General features: G+C 45.8%; 1 protein-coding gene and 2 long non-coding RNA genes across 17 annotated transcripts in view; 2 read left to right on the plus strand and 1 right to left on the minus strand.

Moving 5' to 3' along the window:
* LOC129842263 (glutamate receptor-interacting protein 2-like) overlaps positions 1-20,027 on the plus strand; it is a 217,966-nt gene that overhangs the window by 67,802 nt on the left and 130,137 nt on the right. The gene's annotated exons all lie outside the window — the stretch shown is intronic.
* On the plus strand, positions 667-17,018 carry LOC129842264 (uncharacterized). 11 transcript variants are annotated; one of them, XR_008757526.1, is made up of 4 exons: positions 667-14,021; positions 14,084-14,683; positions 15,043-15,508; positions 15,571-17,018. It is a non-coding gene; the product is annotated as an uncharacterized LOC129842264 (long non-coding RNA). The 11 variants fall into 11 exon arrangements; XR_008757527.1 differs by having other exon boundaries at positions 667-12,124; positions 12,393-14,021; positions 14,084-15,508; XR_008757525.1 differs by having other exon boundaries at positions 668-12,728; positions 13,162-14,021; positions 14,084-15,508.
* Positions 16,426-17,840, minus strand: LOC129842266 (uncharacterized). The gene is made up of 2 exons (XR_008757532.1): positions 17,626-17,840; positions 16,426-16,605 (listed from the first exon to the last, which is right to left on the minus strand). It is a non-coding gene; the product is annotated as an uncharacterized LOC129842266 (long non-coding RNA).

Raw genomic sequence — 20,027 nt, forward strand, 5'->3', positions numbered from 1 at the left:
CACCCCCCCAAAGTCAATACTTTGTAGAGCCACCTTTTGCAGCAATTACAGCTGCAAGTCTCTTGGGGTATGTCTCTATAAGCTTGGCACATCTACCCACTGGGATTTTTGCCCATTCTTCAAGGCAAAACTGCTCCAGCTCCTTCAAGTTGGATGGATTCCGCTGGTGTAGAGCAATCTTTAAGTCATACCACAGATTCTCAATTGGATTGAGGTCTGGGCTTTGACTAGGCATTTACAAGACATTTAAATGATACCCCTTAAACCAATCGAGTGTTGTCATGAGCTGCCCTCCAGTCATGAGCTGCCCTCCAGTCATGAGCTGCCCTCCAGTCATGAGCTGCCCTCCAGTCATGAGCTGCCCTACAGTCATGAGCTGCCCTCCAGTCATGAGCTGCCCTACAGTCATGAGCTGCCCTCCAGTCATGAGCTGCCCTCCAGTCATGTGCTGCCCTCCAGTCATGAGCTGCCCTACAGTCATGAGCTGCCCTACAGTCATGAGCTGCCCTACAGTCATGAGCTGCCCTACAGTCATGAGCTGCCCTACAGTCATGAGCCACTCAGTCCGGAGCTGCCACTCAGTCCGGAGCTGCCACTCAGTCCGGAGCTGCCACTCAGTCCGGAGCTGCCCCTTATCCTGGTGCTGCCCCTTATCCTGGTGCTGCCCCTTATCCTGGTGCTGCCCCTTATCCTGGTGCTGCCCCTCATTCGACTGCTACCCCTCAGTCTGTTACTGCCTTTTGGAATAGCGGGATTGACATGGAGGGTGAATATTGGGAGGAGGCCACGGAAGCGGGGGTTGACTATGGTGGGGTGGGGACCACGACCAGCGCCAGAGCCGCCACCGTGGACAGACGCCCACCCAGACCCTCCCCTAGACTTTGTGCTGGTGCGCCCGGAGTTCGCACCTTAAGGGGGGGGTTCTGTCAGAGACAGGTGTGTATCGTTTGTCCCTGATTGAGAGTCATACTAAGGCAGCCAGGGTTTCACTGGTGTTTTGTGGGTGTTTGTTTCCTGTGTCAGTGTTTGGGCCACACAGGACTGTTTTCAGGTTAGTCACGTTTGTAGAGTTTGGTAATTTGTAGTGTGTGTTGTTTGTTCATTAAAACATGAATACCTACTACTCCGCATCTTGGAGGAGAACGACTACGACCACCTTAACAATTGGCTGCACCAGATCTTATTTAGGGGCTTCATAGTAAAGGGGGTGAAAACACGTGCACACACCAATGTTCTGTTTTTTTTTTTTTAGATTTTTCTGAAGCACTTTATTTTTTTAATTTCACTTCACCAATATGGACTATTTTGTGTATGTCCATTACATGAAATCCCCCAAAAATCTAATGAAATTACATGTTGATATGCAACAAAATAGTAAAAACGCCAAGGGGGTGAATACTTTTGCAAGGCACTGTATGTTTCATGATTAACTGCACATGGTGTGATTGTGGTAATGTACAGGAACTCAAGTCCTTTTGTTCCTCCAACCTAGAATAACTCACAAACAAATGACCTCGTGAGAGAATTCACTTTGGCCATCATCAAGCCGTTACCACGGCGGCTCTCAAGGAACCACACTAGACTTTTTGTGAAAACTGAAAATCGTATATCCTGAGGCCGCATTTATTGTAGCTGTGAACTTTAATAAAAAAATCTGGGGAAAACGCTACCGAAATCTTATCAACACATTGCCTGCAGTGCTTGTTAGGTAGCGGTAGCCATTGGGATGGCTACCAATCCCTCCCCTGCCCTCCCTTCGGCAAATCAGATCACAACTCCATTCTGCTCCTCCCTTCCTATGGACAGAAACTCAAACATGAAGTACCCGTGCTAAGGTCTATTCAACTCTGGTCTGACCAGTCGGAATCCATGCTTCAAGATTGTTTTGATCACGCAGACTGTAATATGTTCCGAGTTTTCTCTGAGAATAACACTTGAGTTCATGTGTATAGGGGATGTTGCTCCCACTGTGACGAATGTAATCTATCCAAACCAAAACCTGTGAATGGCGGCCCGTCAGTAAATCCAGGATCCAGTTTCAGAGGGAGGTGTTTAGTCCCAGGCTCCTTAGCTTATTGATGAGCTTTGAGGGCAATATGGTGTTGAACGCTGAGCTGTAGTCAATGAATAGCATTCTCACATAGGTGTTCCTTTTGTCCAGGTGGGAGAGGGCAGTGTGGAGTGGAATAGAGATTGCATCATCTGTGGATATGTTGGGGCAGTATGCAAATTGGAGTGGGTCTAGGATTTCTGGGATGATGGTGTTGATGTGAGCCATGACCAGCCTTTCAAAGCACTTCAAGACGACAGACGTGATTGCTACGGGTTGGTAGTCATTTAGGCAGGTTACCTTAGTGTTCTTGGGCACAGGCACTATGGTGGTCTGCTTAAAACATGTTGGTATTACAGACTCGGACAGGAAGAGGTTGAAAATGTCAGTGAAGACACATGCTAGTTGGTCAGCGCATGCTCACAGTACACGTCCTGGTAATGAGTCTGGCCCTGCGGCCTTGTGAATGTTGACCTGTCTAAAGGTTTTACTAACATCGGCTGCGGAGAGCGTGATCACACTGTCTTCCAGTACAGCTGGTGCTCTCATGCATGTTTCAGTGCTATTTGCCTCGAAGGGAGCATAGAAGTAGTTTAACTCGTCTGGTAGGCTCGTGTCACTGGGCATCTCTCGGCTGTGCTTCCCTTTGTAGTCTGTAATGGTTTGCAAGCCCTGCCACATCCGATGAGCGTCAGAGCCAGTGTAGTACGACTCAATCTTGTCCTGTATTGAAGCTTTGCCTGTTTGATGGTTCGTCGGAGAGCATAGCTGGATTTCTTATAAGCTTCCGGTTTAGAGTCCCGCTCTTTGAAAGCGACAGCTCTAGCCTCTAGCTCAGTGTGGATGTTGCCTGTAATCCATGGCTTCTGGTTGGGGTATGTACGTACGGTCACTGTGGGGACGTGGGGACACACAACAGTGCCTCTTCAGTCTCAGGAGGCTGAAGATATTTGGCTTGGCCACTAAGACCCTCACAGATATTTACAGATGCACCATTGAGAGCATCATATCGGGCTATATCACCGCCTGGTACAGCAACTGCATCGTCCACAAATGCAGGGCTCACCAGAGTGTAGTGTGCAGTCTGTGCAACACATCACCGGGGGCACACTGCTTGCCCTCCAGGACGTTTACAGCACCCGGTGTCACAGAAACACCAAGAAGATCATCAAGGACCTCGACACCCAAGCCACGGCCTGTTCACCCTTCTATCATCCAGGAGGCTAGGCCAGTACAGGTGCATCAAAGCTGGGACCGAGAGACTGAAAAACAGCTTCTATATCAAGGCTATCAGACTGTTAAATAGCCATCACTAGCCTCCACCCAGAACTTAGTGACTATCACTAGTCGGCTACCACCCGGTTACTCAACCCTGCACTTTAGAGGCTGTTGCCCTATGTCAATGGTCATGGAACACTGGTCACTTAGTAATGGAACACTGGTCACTTTAATAATGGAACACTGGTCACTTTAATAATGGAACACTGGTCACTTTAATAATGTAACACTGGTCACTTTGATAATGGAACACTGGTCACTTTAATAATGGAACACTGGTCACTTTAATAATGGAACACTGGTCACTTTAATAATGGAACACTGGTCACTTTAATAATGGAACACTGGTCACTTTAATAATGGAACACTGGTCACTTTAATAATGGAACACTGGTTACTTTAATAATGGAACACTGGTCACTTTAATAATGGAACACTGGTCACTTTAATAATGGAACACTGGTTACTTTAATAATGGAACACTGGTCACTTTAATAATGGAACGCTGGTCACTTTAATAATGGAACACTGGTCACTTTAATAATGGAACACTGGTCACTTTAATAATGGAACACTGGTCACTTTAATAATGGAACACTGGTCACTTTAATAATGGAACACTGGTCACTTTAATAATGGAACACTGGTCACTTTAATAATGGAACACTGGTCACTTTAATAATGGAACACTGGTCACTTTGATAATGGAACACTGGTCACTTTAATAATGGAACACTGGTCACTTTAATAATGGAACACTGGTCACTTTAGTAATGGAACACTGGTCACTTTAATAATGGCACACTGGTCACTTTAATAATGGAACACTGGTCACTTTAATAATGGAACACTGGTCACTTTGATAATGGAACACTGGTCACTTAAATAATGGAACACTGGTCACTTTAATAATGGAACACTGGTTACTTTAATAATGGAACACTGGTCACTTTAATAATGGAACACTGGTCACGTTAATAATGGGACACTGGTCACTTTAATAATGGAACACTGGTCACTTTAATAATGGAACACTGGTCACTTTAATAATGGAATGCTGGTCACTTTAATAATGGAACACTGGTCACTTTAATAATGGAAAACTGGTCACTTTAATAATGGAACACTGGTCACTTTAATAATGGAACACTGGTCACTTTAATAATGATTTATGGATGCTTTATGGATGCTATATTGATGCTTTATGAATGGGAAAACAGAAATTACTTTGACCGCATCAAGTTCATACATAGACTTTTAACGTTGGCGTTATAGAGCGTACTTGCAGAATGCCCAGTTTATTACCACGAAGAGCTTAGCTTTACAAATAGATCTGACTTAACTTTGACTGCATAGAATTCATATACGTAGATCCGTCATGTATAGACCCGTATGTGATGTTAATGAGTTATGAAAGAGTTATGATATATGACCCACAACAACGCGATTTGATCTGTAAAATGTACCCTGACGTTTCAACCCTGTGGGGGACCCGCCTGCACCATTGACCTCAGTGAGAAGCAGAAGGTAAGTCACGGGCATATACCGGCCGGTGGGGGAAATTGGGCTGGTATGGGCTATATATCAGCATAACTATTAAAACGTGGTTTTGCCTTTTTGACATATTCACTAACACTGGTATGTATGGCAGAAGCTCACTTTTGAGAACAGCCATATTGAGGTTTACTTTAAGATACCTAAATATGAGCTCTTGCATAGCATGACATGAATGCGCTATAGATATGTTATGAATATATTTCATTAACCTTTAATGATGCTGTTGGGACCTGTTATAACACATTTATGACATGCTTATAGATGTGTAATAAATGGATATGTAGTCTCTCTCTCACACACACACACACACACACACACACACACACACACTTTTTTTTACTTGAAAGATCTGATTTATTACACAGGTCAAAATGATACATTGGATATAAAATGTAAGGAAACAAAAACTGGAACAAAAAGTAACATATCAAATGATACAGACAGTCCAATAGTACAGTACAAACCCTTTATCTTGTCATTCAACCTTTCTCCCTCTTTAGCTGGTCTCTCTCTCTCTCTTTAGTCGGGTTGTTGTAGCTGGTCTCTCTCTCTCTTTAGTCAGGTTGTTGTAGCTGGTCTCTCTCTTTAGTCAGGTTGTTGTAGCTGGTCTCTCTCTCTTTAGTCAGGTTGTTGTAGCTGGTCTCTCTCTTTAGTCAGGTTGTTGTAGCTGGTCTCTCTCTTTAGTCAGGTTGTTGTAGCTGGTCTCTCTCTCTTTAGTCAGGTTGTTGTAGCTGGTCTCTCTCTTTAGTCAGGTTGTTGTAGCTGGTCTCTCTCTCTTTAGTCAGGTTGTTGTAGCTGGTCTCTCTCTCTTTAGACAGGTTGTTGTAGCTGGTCTCTCTCTCTTTAGTCAGGTTGTTGTAGCTGGTCTCTCTCTCTTTAGACAGGTTGTTGTAGCTGGTCTCTCTCTCTCTAGTCAGGTTGTTGTAGCTGGTCTCTCTCTCTTTAGACAGGTTGTTGTAGCTGGTCTCTCTCTCTCTCTAGTCAGGTTGTTGTAGCTGGTCTCTCTCTCTCTAGTCAGGTTGTTGTAGCTGGTCTCTTTCTCTTTAGTCAGGTTGTTGTAGCTGGTCTCTCGCTCTCTTTAGTCAGGTTGTTGTAGCTGGTCTCTCTCTCTCTCTAGTCAGGTTGTTGTAGCTGGTCTCTCTCTCTCTCTTTAGTCAGGTTGTTGTAGCTGGTCTCTCTCTCTTTAGTCAGGTTGTTGTAGCTGGTCTCTCTCTCTTTAGTCAGGTTGTTGTAGCTGGTCTCTCTCTCTTTAGTCAGGTTGTTGTAGCTGGTCTCTCGCTCTTTAGTCAGGTTGTTGTAGCTGGTCTCTCTTTAGTCAGGTTGTTGTAGCTGGTCTCTCTCTCTCTTTAGTCAGGTTGTTGTAGCTGGTCACTCTCTCTTTAGACAGGTTGTTGTAGCTGGTCTCTCTCTCTTTAGTCAGGTTGTTGTAGCTGGTCTCTCTCTCTTTTTAGTCACGTTGTTGTAGCTGGTCTCTCTTTAGTCAGGTTGTTGTAGCTGGTCTCTCTCTCTTTAGTCAGGTTACTGTAGCTGGTCTCTCTCTCTCTTTAGTCAGGTTGCTATAGCTGGTCTCTCTCTCTTTAGTCAGGTTGTTGTAGCTGGTCTCTCTCTTTAGTCAGGTTGTTGTAGCTAGTATCTCTCTCTCTTTAGTCAGGTTGTTGTAGCTGGTCTCTCTCTTTACTCAGGTTGTTGTAGCTGGTCTCTCTCTCCCTTTAGTCAGGTTGTTGTAGCTGGTCTCTCTCTCTTTAGTCAGTTTGTTGTAGCTGGTATCTCTCTCTCTTTAGTCAGGTTGTTGTAGCTGGTCTCTCTCTTTAGTCAGGTTGTTGTAGCTGGTCTCTCTCTCTTTAGTCAGGTTGTTGTAGCTGGTCTCTCTCTTTAGTCAGGTTGTTGTAGCTGGTCTCTCTCTCTTTAGTCAGGTTGTTGTAGCTGGTCTCTCTCTCTTTAGACAGGTTGTTGTAGCTGGTCTCTCTCTCTCTCTAGTCAGGTTGTTGTAGCTGGTCTCTCTCTCTTTAGACAGGTTGTTGTAGCTGGTCTCTCTCTCTCTCTAGTCAGGTTGTTGTAGCTGGTCTCTCGCTCTCTTTAGTCAGGTTGTTGTAGCTGGTCTCTCTCTCTCTCTAGTCAGGTTGTTGTAGCTGGTCTCTCTCTCTCTCTTTAGGTTGTTGTAGCTGGTCTCTCTCTCTTTAGTCAGGTTGTTGTAGCTGGTCTCTCTCTCTCTTTTGTCAGGTTGTTGTAGCTGGTCTCTCTCTCTTTAGTCAGGTTGTTGTAGCTGGTCTCTCTCTCTTTAGTCAGGTTGTTGTAGCTGGTCTCTCTCTCTCTTTAGTCACGTTGTTGTAGCTGGTCTCTCTTTAGTCAGGTTGTTGTAGCTGGTCTCTCTCTCTTTAGTCAGGTTACTGTAGCTGGTCTCTCTCTCTCTTTAGTCAGGTTGCTATAGCTGGTCTCTCTCTCTTTAGTCAGGTTGTTGTAGCTGGTCTCTCTCTTTAGTCAGGTTGTTGTAGCTAGTATCTCTCTCTCTTTAGTCAGGTTGTTGTAGCTGGTCTCTCTCTTTACTCAGGTTGTTGTAGCTGGTCTCTCTCTCCCTTTAGTCAGGTTGTTGTAGCTGGTCTCTCTCTCTTTAGTCAGGTTGTTGTAGCTGGTATCTCTCTCTCTTTAGTCAGGTTGTTGTAGCTGGTCTCTCTTTAGTCAGGTTGTCGTAGCTGGTATCTCTCTCTCTTTAGTCAGGTTACTGTAGCTGGTCTCTCTCTCTCTTTAGTCAGGTTGTTGTAGCTGGTCTCTCTCTCTTTAGTCAGGTTGTTGTAGCTGGTCTCTCTCTCTCTAGTCAGGTTGTTGTAGCTGGTCTCTCTCTCTTTAGACAGGTTGTTGTAGCTGGTCTCTCTCTCTCTCTAGTCAGGTTGTTGTAGCTGGTCTCTCTCTCTCTAGTCAGGTTGTTGTAGCTGGTCTCTTTCTCTTTAGTCAGGTTGTTGTAGCTGGTCTCTCGCTCTCTTTAGTCAGGTTGTTGTAGCTGGTCTCTCTCTCTCTCTAGTCAGGTTGTTGTAGCTGGTCTCTCTCTCTCTCTTTAGTCAGGTTGTTGTAGCTGGTCTCTCTCTCTTTAGTCAGGTTGTTGTAGCTGGTCTCTCTCTCTTTAGTCAGGTTGTTGTAGCTGGTCTCTCTCTCTTTAGTCAGGTTGTTGTAGCTGGTCTCTCGCTCTTTAGTCAGGTTGTTGTAGCTGGTCTCTCTTTAGTCAGGTTGTTGTAGCTGGTCTCTCTCTCTCTTTAGTCAGGTTGTTGTAGCTGGTCACTCTCTCTTTAGACAGGTTGTTGTAGCTGGTCTCTCTCTCTTTAGTCAGGTTGTTGTAGCTGGTCTCTCTCTCTTTTTAGTCACGTTGTTGTAGCTGGTCTCTCTTTAGTCAGGTTGTTGTAGCTGGTCTCTCTCTCTTTAGTCAGGTTACTGTAGCTGGTCTCTCTCTCTCTTTAGTCAGGTTGCTATAGCTGGTCTCTCTCTCTTTAGTCAGGTTGTTGTAGCTGGTCTCTCTCTTTAGTCAGGTTGTTGTAGCTAGTATCTCTCTCTCTTTAGTCAGGTTGTTGTAGCTGGTCTCTCTCTTTACTCAGGTTGTTGTAGCTGGTCTCTCTCTCCCTTTAGTCAGGTTGTTGTAGCTGGTCTCTCTCTCTTTAGTCAGTTTGTTGTAGCTGGTATCTCTCTCTCTTTAGTCAGGTTGTTGTAGCTGGTCTCTCTCTTTAGTCAGGTTGTTGTAGCTGGTCTCTCTCTCTTTAGTCAGGTTGTTGTAGCTGGTCTCTCTCTTTAGTCAGGTTGTTGTAGCTGGTCTCTCTCTCTTTAGTCAGGTTGTTGTAGCTGGTCTCTCTCTCTTTAGACAGGTTGTTGTAGCTGGTCTCTCTCTCTCTCTAGTCAGGTTGTTGTAGCTGGTCTCTCTCTCTTTAGACAGGTTGTTGTAGCTGGTCTCTCTCTCTCTCTAGTCAGGTTGTTGTAGCTGGTCTCTCGCTCTCTTTAGTCAGGTTGTTGTAGCTGGTCTCTCTCTCTCTCTAGTCAGGTTGTTGTAGCTGGTCTCTCTCTCTCTCTTTAGGTTGTTGTAGCTGGTCTCTCTCTCTTTAGTCAGGTTGTTGTAGCTGGTCTCTCTCTCTCTTTTGTCAGGTTGTTGTAGCTGGTCTCTCTCTCTTTAGTCAGGTTGTTGTAGCTGGTCTCTCTCTCTTTAGTCAGGTTGTTGTAGCTGGTCTCTCTCTCTCTTTAGTCACGTTGTTGTAGCTGGTCTCTCTTTAGTCAGGTTGTTGTAGCTGGTCTCTCTCTCTTTAGTCAGGTTACTGTAGCTGGTCTCTCTCTCTCTTTAGTCAGGTTGCTATAGCTGGTCTCTCTCTCTTTAGTCAGGTTGTTGTAGCTGGTCTCTCTCTTTAGTCAGGTTGTTGTAGCTAGTATCTCTCTCTCTTTAGTCAGGTTGTTGTAGCTGGTCTCTCTCTTTACTCAGGTTGTTGTAGCTGGTCTCTCTCTCCCTTTAGTCAGGTTGTTGTAGCTGGTCTCTCTCTCTTTAGTCAGGTTGTTGTAGCTGGTATCTCTCTCTCTTTAGTCAGGTTGTTGTAGCTGGTCTCTCTTTAGTCAGGTTGTCGTAGCTGGTATCTCTCTCTCTTTAGTCAGGTTACTGTAGCTGGTCTCTCTCTCTCTTTAGTCAGGTTGTTGTAGCTGGTCTCTCTCTCTTTAGTCAGGTTGTTGTAGCTGGTCTCTCTCTTTAGTCAGGTTGTTGTAGCTGGTCTCTCTTTAGTCAGGTTGTTGTAGCTGGTATCTCTCTCTCTCTTTAGTCAGGTTACTGTAGCTTGTCTCTCTCTCTCTTTAGTCAGGTTGTTGTAGCTGGTCTCTCTCTCTTTAGTCAGGTTTTTGTAGCTGGTTTCTCTCTCTTTAGTCAGGTTGTTGTAGCTGGTATCTCTCTCTCTCTTTAGTCAGGTTACTGTAGCTTGTCTCTCTCTCTCTTTAGTCAGGTTGTTGTAGCTGGTCTCTCTCTCTTTAGTCAGGTTGTTGTAGCTGGTTTCTCTCTCTTTAGTCAGGTTGTTGTAGCTGGTCTCTCTTTAGTCAGGTTGTTGTAGCTGGTCTCTCTCTTTAGTCAGGTTGTTGTAGCTGGTCTCTCTTTTTAGTCAGGTTGTTGTAGCTGGTCTCTCTTTAGTCAGGTTGTTGTGGCTGGTATCTCTCTCTCTCTTTAGTCAGGTTACTGTAGCTTGTCTCTCTCTCTCTTTAGTCAGGTTGTTGTAGCTGGTCTCTCTCTTTAGTCAGGTTGTTGTAGCTGGTCTCTCTCTTTAGTCAGGTTGTTGTAGCTGGTCTCTCTCTCTTTAGTCAGGTTGTTGTAGCTGGTCTCTCTCTTTAGTCAGGTTGTTGTAGCTGGTCTCTCTCTCTTTAGTCAGGTTGTTGTAGCTGGTCTCTCTCTCTTTAGACAGGTTGTTGTAGCTGGTCTCTCTCTCTTTAGTCAGGTTGTTGTAGCTGGTCTCTCTCTCTTTAGACAGGTTGTTGTAGCTGGTCTCTCTCTCTCTCTAGTCAGGTTGTTGTAGCTGGTCTCTCTCTCTTTAGACAGGTTGTTGTAGCTGGTCTCTCTCTCTCTCTAGTCAGGTTGTTGTAGCTGGTCTCTCTCTCTCTAGTCAGGTTGTTGTAGCTGGTCTCTCTCTCTTTAGTCAGGTTGTTGTAGCTGGTCTCTCGCTCTCTTTAGTCAGGTTGTTGTAGCTGGTCTCTCTCTCTCTCTAGTCAGGTTGTTGTAGCTGGTCTCTCTCTCTCTCTTTAGTCAGGTTGTTGTAGCTGGTCTCTCTCTCTTTAGTCAGGTTGTTGTAGCTGGTCTCTCTCTCTTTAGTCAGGTTGTTGTAGCTGGTCTCTCTCTCTTTAGTCAGGTTGTTGTAGCTGGTCTCTCGCTCTTTAGTCAGGTTGTTGTAGCTGGTCTCTCTTTAGTCAGGTTGTTGTAGCTGGTCTCTCTCTCTCTTTAGTCAGGTTGTTGTAGCTGGTCACTCTCTCTTTAGACAGGTTGTTGTAGCTGGTCTCTCTCTCTTTAGTCAGGTTGTTGTAGCTGGTCTCTCTCTCTTTTTAGTCACGTTGTTGTAGCTGGTCTCTCTTTAGTCAGGTTGTTGTAGCTGGTCTCTCTCTCTTTAGTCAGGTTACTGTAGCTGGTCTCTCTCTCTCTTTAGTCAGGTTGCTATAGCTGGTCTCTCTCTCTTTAGTCAGGTTGTTGTAGCTGGTCTCTCTCTTTAGTCAGGTTGTTGTAGCTAGTATCTCTCTCTCTTTAGTCAGGTTGTTGTAGCTGGTCTCTCTCTTTACTCAGGTTGTTGTAGCTGGTCTCTCTCTCCCTTTAGTCAGGTTGTTGTACCTGGTCTCTCTCTCTTTAGTCAGGTTGTTGTAGCTGGTATCTCTCTCTCTTTAGTCAGGTTGTTGTAGCTGGTCTCTCTCTTTAGTCAGGTTGTTGTAGCTGGTCTCTCTCTCTTTAGTCAGGTTGTTGTAGCTGGTCTCTCTCTTTAGTCAGGTTGTTGTAGCTGGTCTCTCTCTCTTTAGTCAGGTTGTTGTAGCTGGTCTCTCTCTCTTTAGACAGGTTGTTGTAGCTGGTCTCTCTCTCTTTAGTCAGGTTGTTGTAGCTGGTCTCTCTCTCTCTCTTTAGTCAGGTTGTTGTAGCTGGTCTCTCTCTCTTTAGTCAGGTTGTTGTAGCTGGTCTCTCTCTCTTTAGTCAGGTTGTTGTAGCTGGTCTCTCTCTCTCTCTAGTCAGGTTGTTGTAGCTGGTCTCTCTCTCTTTAGACAGGTTGTTGTAGCTGGTCTCTCTCTCTCTCTAGTCAGGTTGTTGTAGCTGGTCTCTCTCTCTCTAGTCAGGTTGTTGTAGCTGGTCTCTCTCTCTTTAGTCAGGTTGTTGTAGCTGGTCTCTCGCTCTCTTTAGTCAGGTTGTTGTAGCTGGTCTCTCTCTCTCTCTAGTCAGGTTGTTGTAGCTGGTCTCTCTCTCTCTCTTTAGTCAGGTTGTTGTAGCTGGTCTCTCTCTCTTTAGTCAGGTTGTTGTAGCTGGTCTCTCTCTCTTTAGTCAGGTTGTTGTAGCTGGTCTCTCTCTCTTTAGTCAGGTTGTTGTAGCTGGTCTCTCTCTCTCTTTAGTCACGTTGTTGTAGCTGGTCTCTCTTTAGTCAGGTTGTTGTAGCTGGTCTCTCTCTCTTTAGTCAGGTTACTGTAGCTGGTCTCTCTCTCTCTTTAGTCATGTTGCTATAGCTGGTCTCTCTCTCTTTAGTCAGGTTGTTGTAGCTGGTCTCTCTCTTTAGTCAGGTTGTTGTAGCTAGTATCTCTCTCTCTTTAGTCAGGTTGTTGTAGCTGGTCTCTCTCTTTACTCAGGTTGTTGTAGCTGGTCTCTCTCTCCCTTTAGTCAGGTTGTTGTAGCTGGTCTCTCTCTCTTTAGTCAGGTTGTTGTAGCTGGTATCTCTCTCTCTTTAGTCAGGTTGTTGTAGCTGGTCTCTCTTTAGTCAGGTTGTCGTAGCTGGTATCTCTCTCTCTTTAGTCAGGTTACTGTAGCTGGTCTCTCTCTCTCTTTAGTCAGGTTGTTGTAGCTGGTCTCTCTCTCTTTAGTCAGGTTGTTGTAGCTGGTCTCTCTCTTTAGTCAGGTTGTTGTAGCTGGTCTCTCTTTAGTCAGGTTGTTGTAGCTGGTATCTCTCTCTCTCTTTAGTCAGGTTACTGTAGCTTGTCTCTCTCTCTCTTTAGTCAGGTTGTTGTAGCTGGTCTCTCTCTCTTTAGTCAGGTTTTTGTAGTTGGTTTCTCTCTCTTTAGTCAGGTTGTTGTAGCTGGTATCTCTCTCTCTCTTTAGTCAGGTTACTGTAGCTTGTCTCTCTCTCTCTTTAGTCAGGTTGTTGTAGCTGGTCTCTCTCTCTTTAGTCAGGTTGTTGTAGCTGGTTTCTCTCTCTTTAGTCAGGTTGTTGTAGCTGGTCTCTCTTTAGTCAGGTTGTTGTAGCTGGTCTCTCTCTCTTTAGTCAGGTTGTTGTAGCTGGTCTCACTCTCTTTAGTCAGGTTGTTGTAGCTGGTATCTCTCTCTCTTTAGTCAGGTTGTTGTAGCTGGTCTCTCTTTAGTCAGGTTGTCGTAGCTGGTATCTCTCTCTCTTTAGTCAGGTTACTGTAGCTGGTCTCTCTCTCTCTTTAGTCAGGTTGTTGAAGCTGGTCTCTCTCTCTCTTTAGTCAGGTTACTGTAGCTGGTCTCTCTCTCGCTTTAGACAGGTTGTTGTAGCTGGTCTCTCTCTTTAGTCAGGTTGTTGTAGCTGGTATCTCTCTCTCTTTAGTCAGGTTACTGTAGCTTGACTCTCTCTCTCTTTAGTCAGGTTGTTGTAGCTGGTCTCTCTCTCTCTTTAGTCAGGTTGTTGTAGCTGGTTTCTCTCTCTTTAGTCAGGTTGTTGTAGCTGGTCTCTCTCTTTATTCAGGTTGTTATAGCTGGTCTCGCTCTCTTTAGTCAGGTTTTTGTAGTTGGTCTCTCTCTCTTTAGTCAGGTTGTTGTAGCTGGTCTCTCTCTCTTTAGTCAGGTTGTTTTAGCTGGTCTCTCTCTTTAGTCAGGTTGTTGTAGCTGGTTTTTCTCTCTGTCTTTAGTCAGGTTGTTTTAGCTGGTCTCTCTCTTCAGTCAGGTTGTTGTAGCTGGTTTCTCTCTCTCTCTTTAGTCAGGTTGTTGTAGCTGGTTTCTCTCTCTTTAGTCAGGTTGTTGTAGCTGGTCTCTCTTTAGTCAGGTTGTTGTAGCTGGTCTCTCTCTCTTTAGTCAGGTTGTTGTAGCTGGTCACTCTCTCTTTAGACAGGTTGTTGTAGCTGGTCTCTCTCTCTTTAGTCAGGTTGTTGTAGCTGGTCTCTCTCTCTCTTTAGTCACGTTGTTGTAGCTGGTCTCTCTTTAGTCAGGTTGTTGTAGCTGGTCTCTCTCTCTTTAGTCAGGTTACTGTAGCTGGTCTCTCTCTCTCTTTAGTCAGGTTGCTATAGCTGGTCTCTCTCTCTTTAGTCAGGTTGTTGTAGCTGGTCTCTCTCTTTAGTCAGGTTGTTGTAGCTAGTATCTCTCTCTCTTTAGTCAGGTTGTTGTAGCTGGTCTCTCTCTTTACTCAGGTTGTTGTAGCTGGTCTCTCTCTCCCTTTAGTCAGGTTGTTGTAGCTGGTCTCTCTCTCTTTAGTCAGGTTGTTGTAGCTGGTATCTCTCTCTCTTTAGTCAGGTTGTTGTAACTGGTCTCTCTTTAGTCAGGTTGTTGTAGCTGGTCTCTCTCTCTTTAGTCAGGTTGTTGTAGCTGGTCTCTCTCTTTAGTCAGGTTGTTGTAGCTGGTCTCTCTTTAGTCAGGTTGTTGTAGCTGGTATCTCTCTCTCTCTTTAGTCAGGTTACTGTAGCTTGTCTCTCTCTCTCTTTAGTCAGGTTTTTGTAGCTGGTTTCTCTCTCTTTAGTCAGGTTGTTGTAGCTGGTCTTCCTCTCTCTTTAGTCAGGTTGTTGTAGCTGGTCTCTCTCTCTTTAGTCAGGTTGTTGTAGCTGGTATCTCTCTCTCTTTAGTCAGGTTGTTGTAGCTGGTCTCTCTTTAGGCAGGTTGTTGTAGCTGGTATCTCTCTCTCTTTAGTCAGGTTACTGTAGCTGGTCTCTCTCTCTCTTTAGTCAGGTTGTTGAAGCTGGTCTCTCTCTCTCTTTAGTCAGGTTACTGTAGCTGGTCTCTCTCTCTCTTTAGACAGGTTGTTGTAGCTGGTCTCTCTCTTTAGTCAGGTTGTTGTAGCTGGTCTCTCTTTAGTCAGGTTGTTGTAGCTGGTATCTCTCTCTCTTTAGTCAGGTTACTGTAGCTTGTCTCTCTCTCTCTTTAGTCAGGTTGTTGTAGCTGGTCTCTCTCTCTTTAGTCAGGTTGTTGTAGCTGGTTTCTCTCTCTTTAGTCAGGTTGTTGTAGCTGGTCTCTCTCTTTATTCAGGTTGTTATAGCTGGTCTCGCTCTCTTTAGTCAGGTTTTTGTAGTTGGTCTCTCTCTCTTTAGTCAGGTTGTTGTAGCTGGTCTCTCTCTCTTTAGTCAGGTTGTTTTAGCTGGTCTCTCTCTTTAGTCAGGTTGTTGTAGCTGGTTTTTCTCTCTGTCTTTAGTCAGGTTGTTTTAGCTGGTCTCTCTCTTCAGTCAGGTTGTTGTAGCTGGTTTCTCTCTCTCTCTTTAGTCAGGTTGTTGTAGCTGGTTTCTCTCTTTAGTCAGGTTGTTGTAGCTGGTCTCTCTTTAGTCAGGTTGTTGTAGCTGGTCTCTCTCTCTCTTTAGTCAGGTTGTTGTAGCTGGTCACTCTCTCTTTAGACAGGTTGTTGTAGCTGGTCTCTCTCTCTTTAGTCAGGTTGTTGTAGCTGGTCTCTCTCTCTCTTTAGTCACGTTGTTGTAGCTGGTCTCTCTTTAGTCAGGTTGTTGTAGCTGGTCTCTCTCTCTTTAGTCAGGTTACTGTAGCTGGTCTCTCTCTCTCTTTAGTCAGGTTGCTATAGCTGGTCTCTCTCTCTTTAGTCAGGTTGTTGTAGCTGGTCTCTCTCTTTAGTCAGGTTGTTGTAGCTAGTATCTCTCTCTCTTTAGTCAGGTTGTTGTAGCTGGTCTCTCTCTTTACTCAGGTTGTTGTAGCTGGTCTCTCTCTCCCTTTAGTCAGGTTGTTGTAGCTGGTCTCTCTCTCTTTAGTCAGGTTGTTGTAGCTGGTATCTCTCTCTCTTTAGTCAGGTTGTTGTAACTGGTCTCTCTTTAGTCAGGTTGTTGTAGCTGGTCTCTCTCTCTTTAGTCAGGTTGTTGTAGCTGGTCTCTCTCTTTAGTCAGGTTGTTGTAGCTGGTCTCTCTTTAGTCAGGTTGTTGTAGCTGGTATCTCTCTCTCTCTTTAGTCAGGTTACTGTAGCTTGTCTCTCTCTCTCTTTAGTCAGGTTTTTGTAGCTGGTTTCTCTCTCTTTAGTCAGGTTGTTGTAGCTGGTCTCTCTCTCTCTTTAGTCAGGTTGTTGTAGCTGGTCTCTCTCTCTTTAGTCAGGTTGTTGTAGCTGGTATCTCTCTCTCTTTAGTCAGGTTGTTGTAGCTGGTCTCTCTTTAGGCAGGTTGTCGTAGCTGGTATCTCTCTCTCTTTAGTCAGGTTACTGTAGCTGGTCTCTCTCTCTCTTTAGTCAGGTTGTTGAAGCTGGTCTCTCTCTCTCTTTAGTCAGGTTACTGTAGCTGGTCTCTCTCTCTCTTTAGACAGGTTGTTGTAGCTGGTCTCTCTCTTTAGTCAGGTTGTTGTAGCTGGTCTCTCTTTAGTCAGGTTGTTGTAGCTGGTATCACTCTCTTTAGTCAGGTTACTGTAGCTTGTCTCTCTCTCTCTTTAGTCAGGTTGTTGTAGCTGGTCTCTCTCTCTTTAGTCAGGTTGTTGTAGCTGGTTTCTCTCTCTTTAGTCAGGTTGTTGTAGCTGGTCTCTCTCTTTATTCAGGTTGTTATAGCTGGTCTCGCTCTCTTTAGTCAGGTTTTTGTAGTTGGTCTCTCTCTCTTTAGTCAGGTTGTTGTAGCTGGTCTCTCTCTCTTTAGTCAGGTTGTTTTAGCTGGTCTCTCTCTTTAGTCAGGTTGTTGTAGCTGGTTTTTCTCTCTGTCTTTAGTCAGGTTGTTTTAGCTGGTCTCTCTCTTCAGTCAGGTTGTTGTAGCTGGTTTCTCTCTCTTTCTTTAGTCAGGTTGTTGTAGCTGGTCTCTCTCTGTCTTTAGTCAGGTTGTTGTAGCTGGTCTCTCTTCAGTCAGGTTGTTGTAGCTGGTATCTCTTTAGTCAGGTTTTTGTAGCTGGTCTCTCTCTGCACAGTAATGCTGACCATTGACTAAGGGAACAGTGAATATTGAATCAATGATTACACCAGTGATGATTTCCAATGCTTCAGTGAGAACATACTAAACGTACAGTGGACACACAGGCCTATGATCCCAGCCAGTAGGGGAACACATAGCATCAGACGCATTGCGGTATAAGAATATTTTGAAGATAAATACACAACGCAGAGGATGAGAGGACTAAAGTCTAGAGTAATAATGGTCAATAGCAAATTATAAATAGGAGTTGGGTTTCAGTTCAACATCTGTTCAGAATCTGTGGATCGTCACTCCTGACCTCAGAGCGACGTGTTCTACGTGGGCCACATTTTCATTGGTCTGTACAATGAGTCTGGAGTGGGATACTTGTTATTTGGCCATTGGCCAAGTTGTCTTGCAAGGACTTCTGATTGGTCAACTCCAGGCTAGGGTGTGGGGGGGGGGGGGGGGGGGGGGGGGGGTTATAAATGGCCTCCTGTTCCTTTGTTTCGGTGGGGGAAAAGCTGAGGACAGGGGGGACTAAACATCTGAATATCTATCTCTCAGCATAACATCTTGATTTGTCCTTCTCAAATAAACCTATTTTTCTCCCCCTGATTTGCTTCGGAGTTTGTGTTATTGAAGAATAACATAAATTGCTAACAGCAGCAACTCTGGAAGGTCTCTTCCACAACTGAACATGTACTGAATCACAAGATATTGTCATACAGTCTTTGCACCAACATTCATTGTTGTCTTCTATCTGTGTTTGTATAGATTTCCTCAGGAATTTTTACATGCATATACTCAAATGATGTGTCTCTACCTTGCACTGCATTAGGTCTAAATTCAGGCAGTATGACGGTTGCGCATGTACATTATGTACTGGTAAAGCTTGTCCTTTAAAAAAACACTTTAGACAACAACAAAAAAACACTTAAGACCAAAACGTTGAATATGCTAACATGCCAAATAAGCACACAGAAACAGAACGTTTCTCATACCCTCCCCCCAGCCCACAAAATAAGAAACGCAATGGAAAACATTCTTACCATGGCCTTTGATAGTTGAACATTGATTAATCCAAAATATGTTGCACTGGTTTGCATTTAAGTAGCAGGAAGGATAGCACATTTTATTCTTGGATTGGATTTTGGACTTCCTTATTTACACTAGGACATTGGGACATTGGTTAGGATTACATATTAACTTTATTGTGTGATGATAATTGACATAAAGTTAATTGTTATATTGATTGAAATCTAATTGGTTACAATATATTCATCTTTGCTCCCTTCATATCACTTTGTCTGTTCTACTTTGGTTGAACTCATATTGAAACAGTATTTTATTTTAACTTTAACATTGTAACCTAGTTTGTGATCCAAACTGATCCAGGCTTTGTAGGATGATGTGTCACTGAGGGTCTGAGCTTGTGGGAATGACTCATTGTGTGGAATTATTTGGGATGTTTGTGAAGAACGAGGAAGCCCAGCACACTGTTTATGCTCCCAATTCACCTCTTTCTTGACAATGCTTCAATCCGAAACGGATCTTCGTCAGGTCAAACAGACTGAATGACAAGTCAAAACCAATGGAAAATGAAAAGTGGATCAGCAATGGCTAGAAGGTCGGTGACTTCGACCGCCGAATGCCGCCCGAACAAGAAGAGGGACCAACTTCGGCGGAAGTCGTGACAGTACCCCCCCCCCCCCCCCCCACTTGACGCGCGGCTCCAGCAGCGCATCGACACCGGCCTCGGGGACGACCCGGAGGGCAAGGTGCAGGGCGATCCGGACGAAGACGGTGCAACTCCTGCAGCATTGAAGGGTTCAGACGTCCTCGACCGGAACCCAGCACCTCTCCTCCGGACCGTACCCCTTCCACTCCACGAGATACTGAAGGCCCCTCGCCCGATGCCTCGAATCCAGTATGGAGCTAACGAAGTACGCCGGGGCCCCCCCGATGTCTAGAGGAACCTCCCACACCTCAGACTCCTGGAGCGGGACAGCCACCACCAGCCTGAGGAGAGACACATGGAACGAGGGGTTAATAAGGTAATCGGGTGGAAGCTGTAACCAATAACAAACCTCGTTCACTCTCCTCAGGACTTTAAATGGCCCCACATACCGCAGACCCAGCTTCCGGTAGGGCAGGCAGAGGGGCAGGTTCCGGGTCGAGAGCCAGACCCGGTCCCCCGGTGCGAACACCGGGGCCTCACTGCGGTGGCGATCTGCGTGCTCCTTTTGGAGCGCTGAAGGTGAACACGGACAGCTTCCCATGTCTCCTCCACGCGCCTGAACCAGCCACCGCAGGAACCTCGGTCTGACTCTGATGCCAAGGCGCCAGAACTGGCTGGTACCCCAGTACGCACTGGAAGGGAGAGAGGTTAGTGGAGAGTGGCGAAGCGAATTCTGTACCATCTCGGCCCAGGGCACGAACGACGCCCACTCCCCCGGCCGGTCCTGGCAATAGGACCGCGGAAACCTGCCCACATCCTGGTTCACTCTCTTCACCTGCCGATTACTCTCGGGGTGAAACCCTGAAGTAAGGCTGATCGAGACCCCCAGACGTTCCATGAACGCCTTCCAGACCCTAGACATGAACTGGGGACGCCGATCAGACACTATATCCTAAGGAAGCCCGTAGTGCCGGAAGACGTGTGTAAACAAGGCCTCCGCAGTCTTTAGGGCCGTAGGGAGAACGGGCAGAGGGAGGAGACGACAGGACTTAGAGAAACGATCCACAACGACCAGGATCGCTGTGTTACCCTGTGAGACTGGAAGATCAGTCAGAAAATTGGGTAAGGGGTGTAGCTTACCTTTGGGCAGGTGCCTAGGAGCCTTACACTGGGCACACACCAAGCAGGAGGGGACATAAAACCTCACGTCCTTAGCCAAGGTAGGCCACCAGTACCTCCCGCTCAAACAGCACACTGTCCGACCGATCCCAGGATGACCAGAGGAGGGTGATGTGTGGGCCCAATAGATCAACCGGTACCGAACAGCAGACGGGACGTACAGACGCCCCGCGGGACACTGGACGGGAGCAGGCTCTGCACGTAACACCTGCTCAATATCCGTGTCCAGCTCCCACACTACCGGCGCCACCAGGCAGGGAGTATGGGAGTGGGATCCATGGGCCGCTCCTCTGTGTCATACTCCCGGGACTATGCGTCTGCCTTCACATTCTGGGAGCCTGGTCTGTAGGAAAGGGTAACACAAAACGAATGAAAAACATGGCCCACCTTGCCTGGCGAGGGTTCAGTCTCCTCACTGCCCGGATGTACTCCAGATTGCGGTGGTCAGTCCAGATGAGAAAAGGGTCTCTAGCCCCCTCAAGCCAACGTCTCCACGCCTTCAAGGCCTTGACGACAGCCAACAGCTCCCGGTCCCTCACGTCATAGTTTCGCTCAGCCGCGCTGAGCTTCTTCGAGAAGAAGGCACAGGGGCGG

The sequence above is a fragment of the Salvelinus fontinalis genome, unplaced genomic scaffold (assembly GCF_029448725.1).
Source record: "Salvelinus fontinalis isolate EN_2023a unplaced genomic scaffold, ASM2944872v1 scaffold_0027, whole genome shotgun sequence".
NCBI classification, from domain to species: Eukaryota; Metazoa; Chordata; class Actinopteri; order Salmoniformes; family Salmonidae; genus Salvelinus; species Salvelinus fontinalis.